Consider the following 21,215-nt stretch of genomic DNA (forward strand, 5'->3'; position numbering starts at 1 on the left):
TTCTGGATTTGTTTAAAAACTGCACACCATTGGTGAAGCCACCTTTTTAGAAGGAGTTTCTTTACACTTGGCCAGTCTTTTATTCTTTTTCAATTCATATGTGGGTCTATTGAGCTGGAGACGTTTTCTTATTTCTTGTTTATTCTTTGGCTGAATTTTGCAAAACAGAAATACCTTGATGGATGTCATATAGAAATACAGGATTCTCGTTCTTTTCTTTGGGTACATGTTCTATTACAATTACATTGGAAAACATATTGTGTATGGCATTTACCGTTATGTAAGTTGTCATTACAAATTTCAGTATGACCAAATGTTACAAGGCACGGGAATTACTTTTCTGTTAAGAGAAAGCAACATGAAGAAAGTTGACTACTGTAGTTGTTTTGCAGTGCTGATGTTGGACTGTTAAATGTGGATTTCTGTTTATATTGCAGTTTTTGTTTTTTTATGAGAGGTTTTCAATAATGTATGTTTAGGGTAATTGTAGTTTGTATCTTTGCAATCAATCTGGCTTGTCGGAGTTCCATTACCATTGTAAGGGGAAATGAAGGCAGCTTGATGAGTTCATTATGTATTGATACTCTCATGTTATGACTTTAGGATGTTTTTTATTATAATGCAGAGGGTCTACCTATTTGCTGATATGATAAACCTGCATTACACTTTGTATTTTCTGTGGAGGGTTACTGTATAAAGAACCAAGTAGCACCTTCTTTATGCATCATATGTGCAGCGGAATTATTCTGCAATGCTATTACTCATGACAACCATTGCAAAACATATTTTTTATTAAGTTACATGATATAGAGAGCAATGATGTGCAATATTCTGCAGCAAGCAGTCCATGCCAGCTTTAATCAAGTATACTTCTAGTAGTTTTAATCTGGTTGCTATCTTACACCATTTTCTGGCTTCTGTGTTTACATAGTGGTATTTCGGGTTAATTGTATCCACAACTACACAGTGAATAAAAAATAAATATATATGTATATAGTAATTTGTGAATGAGGTTTCACAACTCATACACACCCTAACTAAGTAGATGCTGGAGACTTTGTCTGATGCAAGAAGCATTAGCGCTCCAGTGGAACAAATGGCCCATAGAGATCAGGATTATTAGATTCAGGGAGTTACTTTTTTTTGTGGAATTACACTTTAAAATATCACAAGCATCAAGGACCTAGTAGAATGCATCATTTTTTTAATATTTTTTTTGTGCCAACTAGTTAGACTAACTGATATGTCTCTGACATTTTCTTTTGGTTCCGAGTTCTGCTTCATCTGAACGGACACTTTCGATGTACAGTAATGCACTTTTCTGCATTGCTTTGTAGAGTTTACCTCTCAAAGGGTACAATTCATAAACTGGAAGATAGGCTTGTGGCCTGTAGTATAAACTTATCACAGGCTTATTCAAAGCCACTTAGAGGGGCTGTCTCATTAAGCAGTGCTTTTCCAATAGGGCCTATGGACGTCTTGGAGTCTTTACCTGCCTATAGTGGCCAGAGCCAGTAGCTATTCATTTGAATGGCCACTCTGTAAAGCCTGAATTACACAAGGCGATTGTTGGGCCAATCATCACTAACGAGCATTCATATGAATGCTCATTACCGATGATCTGGCAGCATAATACTGCCACCGATGACCCGATGTTCATCTGACAGTCCAAATCTTTTGACAGGTTTAAAAATTATCATTTGCCAGCGGTAGATCGTGGTGTCTAATCACAATCTGCTGTCGGCGAACAACTGGAAAGCATGGAGATGAGTAATGGTATGATTATTGCTACTCCCCATGCTGTGGAGGAGATCGCCGCATGTAATAACAGCAGTCTCCTGCACCAGCGAGCAGGCGATTGCCAGGAAGGAACGCTTCCCTCCCGACAATCCTCAGCAGAATCGGGCTGTCTAATACAGCCTTAGGCCTCATGCACACGTTTATGGGCAGTTTTTTGCGTTCCGTATACGGAACCATTCATTTCAATGGGTCCGAAAAAAAAAAGGAATGTATGCATTCTGTTTCCGTTTTTCTGTTCCGTTAAAAGATAGAACATATCCTATTATTGCCCGCAAATCCCGTTACGTGGCTCCATTCAAGTCAATGGGTCCACAAAAAAACGGAACACATACAGAAATGCATCCGTATGTCTTCCGTATCCGTTCCGTTTTTTGCGGAACCATCTATTGAAAATTTTATGCCCAGCCCAATTTTTTCTATGTAATTGCTGTATACTGTATATGCCATATGGAAAAACAGAACGGAAGAAACGGAAACAAACAACGGATCGGTGAAAAATGGACCGCAAAACACTGAAAAGGCCATACGGTCGTGTGCAATAGGCCTTAAGGCTACACTCACATGGGGGATTTTGCCTCTGAAAAAAACTTGCTGTGTTCTCCACAGCAGAAGCCGCTGCTATTTCTGCCCCAGTTTCCCCCTTTGGATGCTTTGGACCCATTTGTGGTTTAGCCCCATTGAATGGAACTAAACCAAGAATGGACACCCACAGCAGCTCCAGCGACATCCGTCCAGACACCGTCCCAAGAAGGAACATCCCCCTTCTTGGTGCGGTCATGGCTTTAAACCACCGGCTGCATACTGCAGTGCTGCCTCTCATTGTAAAAATTGGTGGCCGCTGCTGTAATTTTGGTACAAAGTTTGCACCAACATTCTAGCGGCATAAACTGTTGTGTGAATGGGCCCTAATACTACATGTCCCCTATAGAGGCTGTCTGCTACTTCTCTCAGCAAATTAGCATATATTAACTTATTACTATACCAGCTTTTTTTTTTTTTTTTTATATAAAGGGGTTGCCTTGATGAGAAGACCCCCTTTAATTTATGACCGGGGTGATTTGGAGGTTTATGTGATCCTGATTTGTATGTCTTTTTCCCCTTGGCAGTAGCTTTTGAGTTGTCTATGAAGGAAAAGCTGTGTATTTTATACCTTTCAGAACAGTGTCTTATTGACCAGTTCCTGGTTAATAATTCTAGAAGACGACCGATTAGTACATCTATTTACAGTGATTTGTGACCCTCCATTGAGAATACGTAGACGTGGTTGGCAGTGTACCTGTTACCAGTATGCAGATCCTCGGCATATTATTGACTCGATGGACAGCCTCCGTTTTGCAAAATGTGTATTATGAGAGTGACAGCACAGACATAAGTTTCTTGAAAATTCAAGAATAAATTGTATATATATTTATATACATTTGTCTCATGTATAGAAATGTTTAGTTTTTGCTAAACTGTAAATCTAAACGGTTATTATTTCTTGTACCAGACTGCATTAGAATGATGTTACAATTTCTATGTCTGAAGTCTGAGAGTCTATTTTTTTGAAGTTGTGAATAATTCTAATCTAACAATCTTGTATGTAAGGATATTAACATACCCTGTACATTTTTTAAAAAAATGATCTTTATTTAACAAAAAGATGAAGAAATTCTTGTAAAAAAAATAAAACTTCATTTTGATGAACATGAAATGGAATGGTGCTTTGTTTTCTTGTGGGTGGTTATTAACCTTTGTGATGTCACTTTCTGTAGAGCAGATCAGTTATTGCCTGGAATATGTTTAACATAACAAAAGCCAGTCGCCTGTTCTTCATTCCAGTGTTGATAGTCCTCTATGGACCAGAAGTATACCATTATGTCCATCATCACATGCACCACTGCAGCCAATCACTGGCCTTGGTGGTCACGTGCTGCTTGGGGACATGTGATTGCTATGGCAAGTGTATGACTGCAGCAGGGCATGTGATCATGGATCGGAGGACATCACATTTCTGGTCCAGGGAAGTGGCTCACATTTTTATGTTAAATACATTCTGGGCAATCACTGATTTGATGACGATGACGAATTCTAGCAATCAAATAGGAAAGTTGACTAGAGACAGATAAGTTTTTAATTCGCTATGCAATAATATTACTTTGCTTTTTTTTTTTTTTTATAAATACCCATACTATTAAAATTCTGAACACAATTACAAATGTACACTAAATTCCCTAAAACCCTTTGCAGCATTGGGGGTTGAATAATTTTTAACACAACTGTAAGTACAGAGCCCTATCAATATAGCAGCCAGTACGGTATAAACAAAAGAAACAAATATTCCAAAACTGATAACAAGGAATTGCAGTAGTTACCGAAAATATGTGACCTCAAATTAGAGAGTTTCATACCTGCGGCAAAGCTATGCTGGCCTAGCCGGATACTGCTGTGTACCTCCAGAACTCATGACTATAACAGGATCCAGATAGTTTCTGGCCACACTGATGAAAACTTTCTTTTTACCCAGCCGCTTTGGTGCCGGATCCCCTTATAGTCAATGGGGTCTGGCCGTGCGAGACAATATCTGGCTAGGTCAGATATGGTGAACTCTGGCAAGATTGTTACTCTGCCAGAACAGCCTGCCACATAGCTTTACCGCAGGTGTGAAAACTAGCCTAAGGGCTCATGCACTTGTACATATTTTTTTTTTGTCCATGTCCGTTCCGTTTTATTTTTTGCGGCCCATATGCAGAACCATTTACTTCAATGGGGCTGCAAAAAATTGAAATAGTTCTGTGGGCATTATGTTTTCGTATGTCCGTTCCGGAAAAAAGTAGAACTGTTCTATTAGGGGCCAGCTGTTGCGTTCCGAAAAATATGAAATGCACACGGCCAGTACCTGTGTTTTGCGGATCCAGAATTTACAGACCATATAACATCCAACCAGGGGCGTAGCTATAGGGGGCCAGGAGCCTGAGGGGGCCCAAAGACCCTTGTGCTGTATAAGAAGACACTGGTATATTAGAACGTGGGAGGGCTCTGTTATAGATTTTGCACTGGGGCCCCAGAATCTTCAAGTTATACCTCTGGCTGGAGGGAAGGGGTTAGGTCAAGAATTTGGCATGGGGGTGGGGGGGGAAGGTTTCAATTTTTGCCTCAGGCTGCAGGAGAGCCATGTGCTTCCCGGTCCCTGGCCACAAAGCACTGAGGAAAGGGGGGCCCAAGCTGAACCCTTGCACCAGGGCCCATGAGCCTTTAGCTACGCCCCTGCATCCAACGGTCATGTGCATGAGCCCTAAGTTATATAAAACAGAATAGACTAATCTATATAAAGAGTCTGGACTAGAAATTTAGTCCCTGGTTTCTGGATCCTAGTAGAGCAAAAAGGGCAGGCCCAAGGGGTGCAGCCAAAGAAGGGTCTCTTAGATTGGGTCACTGTCACTAGTGGGGTACCACATGGATTCCAATCCCAGATTCTTATTCCAAATGCGCAGTTGTTTTACCTTGTAGCCAAACAATCGGTTATCAGAGGCTAGTGGACTCACATACACCTGCACCCTAGAGAGAAGTTATAACACAAATAGTGAAGTTCCACTAGGTAGTTCCGCAATTAGCAGGTTTTATTCTACTTAGAAAAGGACATAAATTTTCAGCCTAAAAATCAATGTTTTCACCAAAAGTCCACCAGCTACAAGGTGAAACAACTGTGCCTTTGGAATAAGAATCTGGGATTGGAACCCTACACTCAAAGGCAGCGCGATCAACATTTATTGGAACTTTGACTGTGGAGCGAATTTTACCCACGTCGCTTGGTGGATTTGCAGCACCGATAAGTAACCACAAAGATTAGAGACTGCTAGTATTTTAAGGGTACCACATGGGTCAGTACTGGGCCCTATTCTCTTCAATATATTTATTAATGATCTTGTAGAAGGCTTGCACAGTAAAATATCAATTTTTGAAGACACTAAACTGTAAAGTAATTAACATGGAAGAAGACAGTAAACGGCTACAGATGGATCTGGATAGATTGGAGGCTTGGGCAGAGAAGTGGCAGATGAGGTTTAAAACTGACAAATGTAAGGTTATGCACGTCAACAGTACATACTAAATGGTAAAACACTGGGTAAGGCCTCATACACGCAACAGTTGTTTGGGTCCGCATCCGAACCGCCGTTTTGCAGACAAGAAAATGCAATTATATTGCCGACGCCCGTTCCCTAAATTGCAGAAGGCAACACAAGCGGCTTCCGTTTTCTGCGGATCCGCGGTTTTTGGACTGCAAAAAATGGCACAGCCGTGTGCATGATGCCTAACACTGACATGGAAAAGGACTTTTCGTCCTTTTACTAGCTAAGAACTTTAGTGAACAGCAAACTAAGCTGTAGAAACCAGTATCAGGCAGCTTCTGCCAAGGCCAATAAGATAATGAGTTAAAAACGGACATGAAAAATTGATGAATTTGATTGGCAGTCATTTCTAGACCCACCCTTCTGAGAACATCCACAGGCTGGTAGGCCCCCAGCTAAAATAATGTCCCCCATAGTGTAGGAATTAATTTTTTACTGCCCCCAGCTTTAATAATGCCCCCTATTTTGGCCCCAACTAAAAAGAAAATGTCCCCCATAGTGTACAGGTGAAACTCAAAAAATTTGAATATCGTGCAAAGTTCATTTATTTCAGTAATGCAACTTAAAAGTGACGCAACTAACATATGTGATAGACTCTACATGCAAAGCGAGATATTTCAAGCCTTTATTTGTTATAATTTGGATGATTATAGCTTACAGCTTATGAAACCCCAAAGTCACAATCTCAGGTAGCCTTTGCTCAGGGGGTAGGGATTAATTAGCTGACTAGAGTGTGACACTTTGAGCCTAGAATATTGAACCTGTTCACAATATTCAAATTTTAAGTTGCATTAATGCAATTCCTTTTAATTTGCATTACTGAAATAAATTAACTTATTAAAAATTTTCGAGTTTAACCTGTAGGATTTTTATTTATTTTTTTACTGTCCCCAGCTTTAACCACTGCAGCCCCCCTAGCTGAAACACCCTTAGGCCCCATGCACCCAGCCGTGTGCGGGCCGTGGTATGCCGGCCTGGATCCCTCCTGAGAGCAGGAGCGCACGGCGTCACTGGTTGCTATGACGCCGTGCGCTCCCTGCTGCCGCCGCAATACAGTAATCCACTGGTATAATCTATACCAGTGTATTACTGTATTGTGCCGGCAGCAGGGAGCGCACGGCGTCATAGCAACTAGTGACGCCGTGCGCTCCTGCTCTCAGGAGGGATCCAGGCCGGCATACCACGGCCCGCACACGGCTGTGAAACACGGCCGTGTGCATGGGGCCATAATGACCAGGCCACTTTTTACACTTCTGCACTACACTACTTTCACCATTTATTGCTCGGTCATGCAACTTACCACCCAAATGAATTTTACCTCCTTTTCTTCTCACTAATAGAGCTTTCATTTGGTGGTATTTCATTGCTGCTGACATTTTAACTTTTTTTGTTATTAATCGAAATTTAACGATTTTTTTGCAAAAAAATGACATTTTTCACTTTCAGTTGTAAAATTTTGCAAATTTATTGTTCTACATGTCTTTGATAAAAAAAAAATGTTTGGGTAAAAAAAATGGTTTGGGTAAAAGTTATAGCGTTTACAAACTATGGTACAAAAATGTGAATTTCCGCTTTTGGAAGCAGCTAGGACTTTCTGAGCACCTGTCATGTTTCCTGAGCTTCTACAATGCCCAGACAGTAGAAAACCCCCACAAATGACCCCATTTCGGAAAGTAGACACCCTAAGGTATTTACTGATGGGCATAGTGAGTTCATATAACTTTTAATTTTTTGTCACAAGTTAGCGGAAAATGATGATTTCTTTTTTTTTTTCTTACAAAGTCTCATATTCCACTAACTTGTGACAAAAAATTAAAACTTCCATGAACTCGCCATGCCCCTCACGGAATACCTTGGGGTGTCTTCTTTCCAAAATGGGGTCACTTGTGAGGTAGTTATACTGCCCTGGCATTTTAGGGGCCCAGATGCGTTTGCCTACCTAGGCTGCAAAAAAATGTCACACATCTGGTATCGCCGTACTCAGGAGAAGTTGGGGAATATGTTTTGGGGTGTCATTTTACATATACCCATGCTGGGTGAGAGAAATATCTTGGCAAAAGACAACTTTTCCCATTTTTTTATACAAAGTTGGCATTTGACCAAGATATTTATCTCACCCAGCATGGGTATATGTAAAATGACACCCCAAACCACATTCCCCAACTTCTCCTGAGTACGGCGATACCACATGTGTGACACTTTTCTGCAGCCTAGATGCGCAAAGCGGCCCAAATTCCTTTTAGGAGGGCATTTTTAGACATTTGGATCCCAGACTTCTTCTCACGCTTTCGGTCCCCTAAAATGCCAGGGCAGTATAAATACCCCACATGTGACCCCATTTTGGAAAGAAGACACCCCAGGGTATACCGTGAGGGGCATATTGAGTCCATGAAAGATTAAAATTTTTGTCCCAAGTTAGCGGAAAGGGAGACTTTGTGAGAAATGACAAAAAAAATATCAATTTCTGCTAACTTGTGCCCAAAAAAATAAATTTCTATGAACTCGCCATGCCCCTCATTGAATACCTTGGGGTGTCTTCTTTCCAAAATGGGGTCACATGTGGGGTATTTATACTGCCCTGGCATTTTAGGGGACCGAAAGCGTGAGAAGAAGTCTGGGATCCAAATGTCTAAAAATGCCCTCCTAAAAGGAATTTGGGCCGCTTTGCGCATCTAGGCTGCAGAAAAGTGTCACACATGTGGTATCGCCGTACTCAGGAGAAGTTGGGGAATGTGGTTTGGGGTGTCATTTTACATATACCCATGCTGGGTGAGAGAAATATCTTGGCAAAAGACAACTTTTCCCAATTTTTTATACAAAGTTGGCATATTTCTCTCACCCAGCATGGGTATATGTAAAATGACACCCCAAAACACATTCCCCAACTTCTCCTGAGTACGGCGATACCACATGTGTGACACTTTTCTGCAGCCTAGATGCGCAAAGCGGCCCAAATTCCTTTTAGGAGGGCATTTTTAGACATTTGGATCCCAGACTTCTTCTCACGCTTTCGGTCCCCTAAAATGCCAGGGCAGTATAAATACCCCACATGTGACCCCATTTTGGAAAGAAGACACCCCAAGGTATTCAATGAGGGGCATGGCGAGTTCATAGAAATTTATTTTTTTGGGCACAAGTTAGCAGAAATTGATATTTTTTTTGTCATTTCTCACAAAGTCTCCCTTTCCGCTAACTTGGGACAAAAATTTTAATCTTTCATGGACTCAATATGCCCCTCACGGTATACCCTGGGGTGTCTTCTTTCCAAAATGGGGTCACATGTGGGGTATTTATACTGCCCTGGCATTTTAGGGGCCCTAAAGCATGAGAAGAAGTCTAGAATATAAATGTCAAAAAAATTTTACGCATTTGGATTCCGTGAGGGGTATGGTGAGTTCATGTGAGATTTTATTTTTTGACACAAGTTAGTGGAATATGAGACTTTGTAAGAAAAAAAATAATAATAATTTCCGCTAACTTGGGCCAAAAAAATGTCTGAATGGAGCCTTACAGGGGGGTGATCAATGACAGCGGGGTGATCACCTATATAGACTCCCTGATCACCCCCCTGTTATTGCTCACCCCCCTGTCATTGATCACCCCCCTGTAAGGCTCCATTCAGACGACCGTATGATTTTTACGGATCCACGGATACATGGATCGGATCCACGGATACACACCTACGGACGTCTGAATGGAGCCTTACAGGGGGTGATCAATGACAGGGGGGTGATCACCCATATAGACTCCCTGATCACCCCCCTGTAAGGCTCCATTCAGACGTCCGTATGTGTTTTGCGGATCCGATCCATGTATCCGTGGATCCGTAAAAATCATACGGACGTCTGAATGGAGCCTTACAGGGGGGTGATCAATGACAGGGGGGTGATCAGGGAGTCTATATGGGTGATCACCCCCCTGTCATTGATCACCCCCCTGTAAGGCTCCATTCAGACGTCCGTATGTGTTTTGCGGATCCGATCCATGTATCCGTGGATCCGTAAAAATCATATCGACGTCTGAATGGAGCCTTACAGGGGGGTGATCAGGGAGTGTATATGAGGTGATCACCCCCCTGTCATTGATCACCCCCCTGTAAGGCTCCATTCAGACGTCCCTATGTGTTTTGCGGATCCGATCCATGTATCCGTGGATCCGTAAAAAAATCAGTCTGAATGGAGCCTTACAGGGGGGTGATCAATGACAGGGGGTGATCAGGGAGTGTATATGAGGTGATCACCCCCCTGTCATTGATCACCCCCCTGTCATTGATCACCCCCCTGTAAGGCTCCATTCAGACGTCCCTATGTGTTTTGCGGATCCGATCCATGTATCCGTAAAAAATCATACGGACGTCTGAATGGAGCCTTACAGGGGGGTGATCAATGACAGGGGGGTGATCAGGGAGTCTATATAGGGTGATCATGGGTGATCAGGGGTTCATAAAGGGTTAATAAGTGACAGGGGGGTGTAGTGTAGTGGTGTTTGGTGGTACTTTACTGACCTACCTGTGTCCTCTGGTGGTCGATCCAAGCAAAAGGGACCACCAGAGGACCAGGTAGCAGGTATATTAGACGCTGTTATCAAAACAGCGTCTAATATACCTGTTAGGGGTTAAAAAAATCGCATCTCCAGCCTGCCAGCGAACGATCGCCGCTGGCAGGCTGGAGATCCACTCGCTTACCTTCCGTTCCTGTGAATGCGCGCGCCTGTGTGCGCGCGTTCACAGGAAATCTCACCTCTCGCGAGATGACGCACGGATGCGTCCAGGAGGAATGAATCGACCGCCTTCTGGACGCATCCGTGCGTTAGGCGGTCGGGAGGAGGTTAATAATGTCCCCCATAGTGTATGATTTTTTTTTTATTTTTACCACCCGCATCTTAAATAATGCCCTCCATAGTGTGTGATATTTTTATTTTTTTAACGCCCCCAGCTTTATAATGTCCCCCATGGTTTAAATAATGCCTCCATAGTGTCCCACAGCCAAAAACAAACAAAAGAAACCTCACCTTATCCACTTGCTCGCGCTGCAGCAGTCTCTTCTCTCTTCACTGAACAGGACCTGCCGAAGGTGCGCGATGATGTCACTGCGAGCTCCCACATGGTTACTTCACCTTGCATATCGCAGGTCCTGCTCAATAAATGGAGAAGAGACTGCCGCACCGCGCGCAAGTGGATGAGGTGAGGTTTTTTTTAACCCCTAAATGGCCTGGGTAAAGTGTACCCATTTTTAACGGCTGTTAGAAGGGCGCACTCCTGTCAATCGGCCATTAAAAACTATCCCATTGATTTCAATGGGTCCGTCTGACCGTGAAAACAGCCCAAAATAGGACATGTCAATTTTTCGACGGACGCTATTCACTGGCTCTTAAAAGAACGGCCATAAGAATAGCCCCATAGACTTTCACTGGTGCTAAATATGGCCGTGTGACGGCCATTGCTTAGACGGCCGTCACACAGCCATTATTTACTGTCTTGTGCATGAGGCCTAATACTGTACGGAGCAGGAACTCCGTACAGTATTAGAATGAGCCGAAGTTATTTTTTCTTATTTCTTTCTGTTTCTTCTCGTGAGACTTTGCGTAATAACCTCATAAATTTATTTGTACTGTAAAAAAACATTTCCCGAACTTGGGTTCGGTTCCAAGTGGTCGATTCGCTCATCTCTAGTGGTGGTGATGGTGAGTTCACTAAAAGGGTACAAGAGGGTCCTGTATGTATTTCTGGAGTGTAATAATACTACAGGCTATAGCTACCTCACATTTTTATTTTTTTTGCCTTCCTCTGGATCAACTTGTAGGATATCAATTGATGGACAATTGTCTTTAGTATGTAAGGCTGAGTTCACATCACCTTTATTTTTCCGTTCATATTGGGACATGTTCTTTCCATGGCTCTCACAAAGTCGGTTTAGGCTGTTAACTTTTACCTACCGGAGAGCCCTTTAACTTTGACACAAATCACTGCAAGCACCAAAGTGATACGCAACTGACAATACTAGCTAATTGTCACGTACCGGCAGGACACGTAGTGGATCCTCTGGACCAGAGAGGCGATGGCGCGGGTTGTACTAAAGGACCGGTTCTAAGCAGTTACTGGTCTTCACCAGAGCCCGCCGCAAGGCGGGATGGATTTGCTGCGGCGGTAACTACCAGGTCGTGTCCCCTAGTAACAACTTGACCTCTCTGGCAGCTGATAAGGCGTGGTACACAGGGAGAAGGCAAGAGTGTAGTCGGACGTAGCAGAGGTCAGGGCAGGCGGCAAAGGTTCAAAGGCGAGTAGACGGTAGCAACGGGTTCGGCAACAGGCAAGGCAAACACAGTGGAACGCTTTCTCTGAGGCACAAGGCACAAAGATCCGGCAGGAAGCTGTGGGAGGAGAAGGTATAAATGGGCAGTGCACAGGTGCAGCCTAATTAAGTCAGCACTGCCTCTCACAAACCTTAACCCTTAATATCCCTTTTGGACCAGGCACCAATCACTGGTGCACTGGCCCTTTGAATCTAAGAGTGCCGGCGCACGCGCACCCTAGAGAGCGAGGATGCACACGCCGAGACACTGGAGTGCTGCCTGGGGGCATACGCTGTGAGCGCTCCGCGGCCAGCAGGGGACCCGGAGCGCTCAGCGTAACAGTACCCCCCCCTTTGGTCTCCCTCTCTTTTTGGTACCGAAGAACTTGCGGATGAGACTGCGGTCCAGGATGTTCTCCTCCGGCTCCCATGACCTCTCCTCAGGACCGCAGACCTCCCAGTCGACCAAGAAAAATCTTTTTATGGATTCGGAGGGAGGGAGGAAGATGGAGCTGATAAGAAACTTGATTGATACGACTCTTGCTTTTATAGGGTCCCAAGAAACAAGGGCCCAACTTGTAACTTGGGACCCTAAATCGGATGTACCTAGAGGAGAGCCACACCTTGTCACCCGGGCGAAATTCCGGAGGAGATCTGCGTCTCTTGTCAGCTTGAACCTTCATACGGGCGGAAGCCTTGAGGAGAGCAGCGTGGGTTTCTCGCCAGATGGAGGAAAAATCCTGTACAAGACTGTCCACGGCAGGTACAGAAGAAGGAGTGGGAGACTGCGGCAGAGGTGGAAGAGGATGACGGCCAAAAACTACAAAGAAAGGAGACTTGTTAGAGGCAGAGGATTGTTTGTAGTTGTAGGAGAACTCCGCCCAGGGAAGTAGATCAGCCCAGTCGTCATGGCGTGAGGATACAAAGTGACGCAGATAGTCACCCAAAATTTGGTTCACCCGTTCTACTTGGCCGTTAGACTGAGGATGGTACGAAGAAGAAAAGTCCAATTTGATCCCGAGCTGAGCACATAGAGCCCTCCAGAATTTGGAGACGAATTGTACCCCACGATCCGAGACAATATGTTTGGGAAGGCCATGGAGACGGAAGATGTGTTGGAAAAATTGTTTGGCCAACATGGGTGCAGAGGGTAGACCGGGCAGGGGTACAAAGTGAGCCATCTTGGAAAAGCGATCCACCACGACCCAAATAACGGACTTGCCATGGGAGGAGGGAAGATCTGTAATAAAGTCCATGGCGATGTGAGACCAGGGAACTTCAGGAACGGGTAGAGGCAAGAGGAGACCCGCTGGTTTCTGGCGAGGCGATTTATCCCGGGCGCAAATCATACAGGCCTGGACGAAGTCCGAGACATCTTTCTCTAGAGAAGACCACCAGTACCCTTTGGGAGATTAGTTGGAGAGACTTTTGCACCCCTGGATGACCGGCAAAAGGGGAGGCGTGGCCCCACTTGAGAATTCGCAGCCGCTGACGTGGAGGTACGTAGGATTTGTCAGGAGGAAGAAGGCGCAGGTCCACGGGAGTGACTGTTATAAGGCGTTCTGGAGGGATAATATATCGAGGTGTTAACTCGTCGCCCACCACATCAGAGGAGCGAGACAGAGCATCTGCCCTAATGTTCTTACAAGCCGGACGGAAATGGATCTCAAAATTAAAGCGGGCGAAGAACAGAGACCAACGAGCCTGACGGGGATTTAATCTCTGAGCAGACTATAGATAAGCCAGGTTCTTGTGGTCCGTGAAGATGTACACAGGATGTGTGGTGCCCTCGAGTAAATGTCTCCATTCCTCCAGTGCCAATTTAATAGCCAGCAGTTCCCTGTCCCCAATGGAGTAATTTCTCTCTGCGGAAGAGAATGTTTTAGAAAAGAAGCCACAAGTAGAAGTCTTGCCCCGGGAAGACTTCTGGGTGAGGACAGCTCCGGCTCCCACCGAGGAGGCATCCACTTCAAGAGAGAAAGGCTTGGTGGAATCTGGTCTAGAGAGAACGGGTGCAGAGGCAAAGGCGCATTTCAGGGACTGGAAGGCTTCCTCGGCTTGGGAAGGCCAGGATTTGGGGTTAGCTCCTTTTCTTGTGAGAGCCACGATAGGAGCTACCAGAGTGGAATCGTGAGGGATGAATTGCCTGTAGTAATTCGCAAAGCCCAGAAATCTTTGTATGGCTCGGAGACCAGAGGGGCGTGGCCAATCCAGAACCGCCGAGAGCTTGGCTGGGTCCATTTGAAGTCCTTGGGCTGAGATAATGTATCCCAGGAAAGGCAGGGAGGTCCGTTCAAAAAGACATTTTTCAAGTTTAGCGTACAGGCGATTTCTCCTAAGACGAGTAAGAACTTGTTGCACATGGACCCTGTGTTGATCCAAATTGGAGGAAAAGATCAGGATATCATCCAGGTATACGACCACGCAGGTGTAAAGTAAGTCCCTGAAAATATCATTAACGAATTCCTGAAAGACAGCAGGTGCGTTGCAGAGGCCGAAGGGCATCACCAAATACTCAAAATGGCCGTCCCTTGTGTTAAAGGCGGTCTTCCATTCGTCTCCCTCACGGATACGGATCAGATTATAGGCCCCTCGAAGGTCCAATTTAGTGAAGATCTTAACCCCTCGGAGACGATCAAATAGCTCAGAGATTAGAGGCAGAGGGTAACGGTTCTTGATGGTAATTTTATTAAGACCTCTGTAGTCAATGCAGGGGCGGAGGGAGCCGTCTTTTTTTGTCACGAAGAAAAAAACGGCCCCAGCAGGAGAAGAAGATTTTCTTATGAATCCTCTCTGTAGGTTCTCACCTATATAGTCGGACATGGCAAGAGTCTCAGGAGGTGAGAGAGGATAAATTCTGCCCTGAGGTGGAGTAGAACCGGGTATCAGGTCGATCGGGCAATCATAGGATCGGTGAGGAGGAAGGACCTCAGCTTGTTTCTTGCAGAAGACATCCGCGAAGGAATGGTATGGCTTGGGCAGCCCAGAAGGCGGAGAAACTTGCGGGTTCTGTTTGACCAGAGCAGGCTTGAGACAGCGGTCCGAACAGGAGGAACCCCAACGCAGGATCTCACCGGTGGACCAATTCAGGATAGGACTATGACGTTGAAGCCACGGCAGACCCAGGAGGAGTTCGGAGGAACAGAAGGGAAGGACAAAGAACTCTATAGTCTCGGTATGAAATATTCCGATGTCCATCTGCAGAGGCTGGGTACGGAACTGCACGGTGGCAGAGAGTCTCTCACCGTTAACAGTAGAGATGAAAAACGGCTTGGGTAGACGGATTACTGAAATACGGTACTTGTCAACCAAGGAGGCGTGAATGAAGTTGCCAGCTGAACCGGAATCCAAGAAGGCGGCTGCGGAGAAAGAGGACTTGGAAGAGATGATCAACTGCACGGGTATGATGAGACGTGGAGAGGAAGAATCCACACCTAGCAACGCCTCTCCCACGTTTACTAGGTGCGAGCATTTCCCGAACGCGGTGGACGGAGAGGACAATCTCTAAGGAAGTGCTCAGTACTGGCACAGTACAGACACAGGTTCTCGTTTCTGCGGCGGCTTCGTTCTTGCGGCGTCAGGCGTGACCGATCCACCTGCATGGCTTCCACGGCGGAAAGCCCAGTAGCGGGTTGAGGTGGACGCAGAAAAACGGGAGCCAGACGGGGAAAGCGTCTAGGACGAGCTTTTTCCTTTTCAAGGAGGAGTTCCTCTTGTCTTTCGGCGAAACGTTTGTCTATCCTAGTGGCCAGCAAGATGAGGTCACTAAGAGTGGAAGAAAGCTCACGTGCAGCCAGAACGTCCTTTACTTCACTATTAAGTCCCTTCTTGAAGGTGGCGCAAAGGGCTTCATTGTTCCAGTTCAGCTCAGAGGCCAGGGTGCGGAACTGAATGGCATAGTCACCCACGGAAGAACCTCCTTGGGTCAAATTTAGTAAGGCAGTCTCTGCGGAGGTAACCCGGGCAGGCTCCTCAAAAACATTCCGGAACTCTAGGCAGAAGCTCTGGACGGAAGCGGTGGCAGGATCTGCGCGGTCCCATAGTGGTGTAGCCCAGGCCAGGGCCTTCCCGGACAGCAAACTGAGAATAAAGGCTACCTTGGCTCGCTCAGAAGGAAACTGGTCGGACAGAAGCTCGAGGTGGAGAGAGCACTGCGACAAGAACCCACGGCACTGCTTAGGATCTCCGTCATATTTGTCTGGTAGGGACAAACGGATTCTGGAACCGGTGGCAACTGCAGTCGGAGGTGACGCAGCAGGAGCAGACGGAGGAGCTGGCTGTTGCTGAGAAGGCAGGAGCTGCTGCAACATAGCGGTCAGCTGGGCCAGCTGTTGACCCTGCTGGGCCACAATAGTGGTGAGGTCCGCTAGGCTTGGCAGGGGAACATCAGCGGGATCCATGGCCGGATCTTACTGTCACGTACCGGCAGGACAGGTAGTGGATCCTCTGGACCAGAGAGGCGATGGCGCGGGTTGTACTAAAGGACCGGTTCTAAGCAGTTACTGGTCTTCACCAGAGCCCGCCGCAAGGCGGGATGGATTTGGTGCGGCGGTAACTACCAGGTCGTGTCCCCTAGTAACAACTCGACCTCTCTGGCAGCTGATAAGGCGTGGTACACAGGGAGAAGGCAAGAGCATAGTCGGACGTAGCAGAGGTCAGGGCAGGCGGCAAAGGTTCAAAGGCGAGTAGACGGTAGCAACGGGTTCGGCAACAGGCAAGGCAAACAAACACAGTGGAACGCTTTCTCTGAGGCACAAGGCACAAAGATCCGGCAGGAAGCTGTGGGAGGAGAAGGTATAAATGGGCAGTGCACAGGTGCAGCCTAATTAAGTCAGCACTGCCTCTCACAAACCTTAACCCTTAATATTCCTTTTGGACCAGGCACCAATCACTGGTGCACTGGCCCTTTGAATCTAAGAGTCCCGGCGCACGCGCGCCCTAGAGAGCGAGGACGCACACGCCGAGACACTGGAGTGCTGCCTGGGGGCATATGCTGTGAGCGCTCCGCGGCCAGCAGGGGACCCGGAGCGCTCAGCGTAACACTAATTCATCAAGCCAATGTTAAAAGCTGAGAACTTTGCCAATATCTTCCAGTCAGGAACATATCAGAGCCCTTCACGCACCACATCACGGTGTCTCAGCAAGCATGGGGTCCTACCACTAACCTGCCCGTGGTGTGTGAACAGGGTCTGAACAGTGCTAGAAACCAACTCACAGCCAGGCTCTCACATGCCTCCATAGTGGTATCACCAATGCACTGTGAGGTAGGATAAGGCCTCATGCACACGACCGTTGTGTGCATCCGTGGCCGTTGTGCCGTTTTCCGTTTTTTTTTTCATTTTTCATGTCCGTGGATTCTCCAAAAAACAAGGAAGACCCACGGACGAAAAAACGGTCACGGATCACGGACCTACGGACCCCGTTTTTGCGGACCTTAAAAAAAACGGTCGTGTGCATGAGGCCTAAAGCTGTGAGCCGCACCCACAACAGACCATGCGACACAGAAGCTACCAGGTGCAAAAGAGTATTACTAACAAAATGAAGTGGCACATTCCATATACATAAAGACAAAAACTCACTGAATAAAGTGGCCTAAACGGGTGGAAATGCTCCAAACCCAGACACTGTAGCGTGTCTATAACCGGGGGAGCAATTGCTCCACATGCGGTCCGCAGATAACGGCAATCCCCAGCAAAAAATGTGTACAATGGAGGATACCGTGGCGGACCACATGCACCACAAGGACATCTTACACAAAATTATACATTGTGCAGATGAAAAAATATTTACATACACAAATCACTGCAAAAAATACACCAAAATGAGACGCAACTGACAATACTAGCTAATTCCTCAAGCCGATGTTAAAAGCTGAGAACTTTGCCAATATCTTCCAGTCAGGAACATATCGGAGCCCCTCATGCACCACGTCACGGTGTCTCAGCACGCATGGGGTCCTACTACTCAACTGCTCGTGGGCTCTGAACAGTGCTAGAAACCAACTCACAGCCAGACTCTCACATGCCTCCATAGTGGTATCACCAATGCACTGTGAGGTAAAATAAAGCTGTGAGCCGCACCCACAACAGACCATGTGACACAGAAGCTACCATGTGCAAAAGAATGTTACCACCACAAAGAAGTGGCACATTCCAGGGGCTCCGATATGTTCCTGACTGGAAGATATTGGCAAAGTTCTCAGCTTTTAACATCGGCTTGAGGAATTAGCTAGTATTGTCAGTTGCGTATCATTTTGGTGCGTTTTCTGCAGTGATTTGTGTATGTGAATATTTTTTCATCTGCACAATGTATCATTTTGTGTAAGATGTCCTTGTGGTGCATGCGGCCCGCACCGGCATCCTCCATTGTACGCATTTTTTTTGCTGGGGATTGCTGTTGTCTGCGGACCACATGCGGAGGAATAGCTCCCCAGGTTATAGACACGCTACAGTGTCTGGGTTTGAAGCATTTCCACCCGTTTAGGCCACTTTATTCAGTGAGTTCTTGTCTTTATGTGTATGGAATGTGCCACTTTATTTTGTTGGTAACACTCTTTTGCACCTGGTAGCTTCTGTGTCACATGGTCTGTTGTGGGTGCGGTTCACAGCTTTATTTTACCTCACAATGCATTGGTGATACCACTATGGAGGCATGTGAGAGTCTGGCTGTGAGTTAATTTCTATCTCTGTTCAGACCCTGTTCACACACCGCGGGCAGTTGAGTGGTAGGACCCCATGCGTGCTGAGACACCGTGACGTGGTGCATGAGAGATCCAATATGTTCCTGACTGGAAGATATTGGCAAAGTTCTCAGCTTTTAACATCGGCTTGAGGAATTAGCTAGTATTGTCAGTTGCGTATCATTTTGGTGCATTTTTTTGCAGTGATTTGTGTATGTATATATGTTTTCATCTGCACAATGTATCATTTTGAGTAAGATGTCCTTGTGGTGCATGCGGTCCGCCCCGGCATCCTCCATTGTACGCATTTTTTGCTGAAGATTGACGTTATCTGCGGACCGCATTTGGAGGAATTGCTCCCCAGGTTATAGACACACTACAGTGTCTGGGTTTGAAGCATTTCCACCTGTTTAGTCCACTTTTTTCAGTGATTTTTTTTCCGGGAAAATTTAACCCCTATCCACAGGATAGGGGATAACTATCAGATTGGTGGGGGTCCTACCGCTGGGACCCCCATCAGTCACGAGAACAGAGGCTGCATACCCCCAGTAGGCCCCCTGCTGCTCCCCAGAAATGACTGGAGCGGCCGGTCGCACATGTGCCGCTCTATTCATTTCTATAGGAGTTCCAGAGATAGCTGAGTACAGCACTATTTTATTCTGTGAAACTCCTATACATGTTTAGAAAGATTTTTTTTTTTTTATATTCCTTACGATGCCATCCTAATAGTAATTATGTATTCGTTCTTTTTGCAGAATTCAATAACTTGGAATGAATTTATATTATATAATCTGCAGCATACGCATGTATAATGTAGAGTCCCAGACAGGCACTTTCACAGTCATGGCTGATTTGTGTTTATATGAATGTGTTTAATGGTATTAACAATGCTTTTCATACCCTATTACTGCCCTTTTTCTGCAATTCATCACTATAATAAGCATCTGCAAAGATTTGTTGCTCACCAGTAAAATTTAAAGATCAACCACTAGATGGCAGTATTTACAAGGTAAAAAACAGCAGAGGGCTTTCAGGTTGCTCTTCACATCATGAAAACAAGAAGCTATTTTCTGAATTAGCTGGTTACATTAACATCTAATTTCATTTGGACACCAGGCCTGCTGTATTTGTGCACATTAAAAGTGCATATAACTATTTAAAGAGTTAGAAGGAAACCTTTCTAAATGATACCAAAAGACACTATATCACTGAAGAATTTCTTGGACTGGCTCAGCTGCTACAGAATGATAGATCTCAGTGGTAGCCTCACAGCAGCAGTACCCTATTATCAGCTGCAATCTTCTCATCTTGTTCCTGATTATCAAGCACCATGAGTTGCTTGAATGGATCCAGCAGTCTGAGGTTGTATTACACCGCCTGATCATCGGCAGTGTGAACGCCAGTGGGTGATAACACATCTATTGGCACCGACCTGATTACAGAGGCTGATGCATACTGAATGTGGGAGAAATGATCGCTACCGCAGTCGTTTCTCCCTCATTCAATTCTATTGATTATTGGCAGCACATCCCTGATTACACAGATAGATGTGCTCCCGATCAGCCTTTCAATGAAAGTTTACTCATTCATCTGCTGATCGAAAATACGAGCCCATTATCGGGGATGGGCATTCGTATTCCTGCAGTGTAACAGGACTTTTAGGGTCCTATTAGATAGCACAATTTTCAGACCAGTTGTTTGGAACAAGCGTTCATAGGAATGCTCATTCCCGATAATTGACTGTCTGTATAATCGAGCAGCTGATGAACAAGCAAACGCTAGTTTGTAGGCTGATGGCATCCTTTATCAGGATGAAAGATGCCCGATTTTTGGTAGCACATCTCCCTGTGTAACCATGGATGTGCTGCTGGTAATCAATAGAACTGAATGAGGGAGGAATGACTGTGGTAGCAAATATTTATCCCACATTCAGGTTGCATCAGGCCAGTGCAAACGAATGCAGATGGATGTGTTATCATCCATTCGCACTCACACTGCCCGAACATTCAGCAGCATAATAAAGCCTTAGGTCTAGTTCACATGGTCAGTGATTTCCATCAGTGATTTTGAGCCAAAACCAGGCGCAGCTCTAAACACAAAACAGGTTCAGATCTTTCCCTTATACCTTATGTCTGTGAGGGCGTCACTCCTGGCTTTGGGGTGTGACTTAGGCCTTAAGTAAGGGTCCTTTAGCACTGTCAGATATTCTGCTTGAGTTCTACTCATCGATAACGTTTTAACCAGAGCTCATAGAACTGGCTTAGTTGCCCATAGCAACCAATCAGATTCCACCTTTCATTTTTCACAGATCTTTTGGAATGTGATTGGTTGCTATGG

This window comes from Bufo gargarizans, chromosome 2, assembly GCF_014858855.1.
Source record: "Bufo gargarizans isolate SCDJY-AF-19 chromosome 2, ASM1485885v1, whole genome shotgun sequence".
In the NCBI taxonomy this organism is placed as follows: domain Eukaryota; kingdom Metazoa; phylum Chordata; class Amphibia; order Anura; family Bufonidae; genus Bufo; species Bufo gargarizans.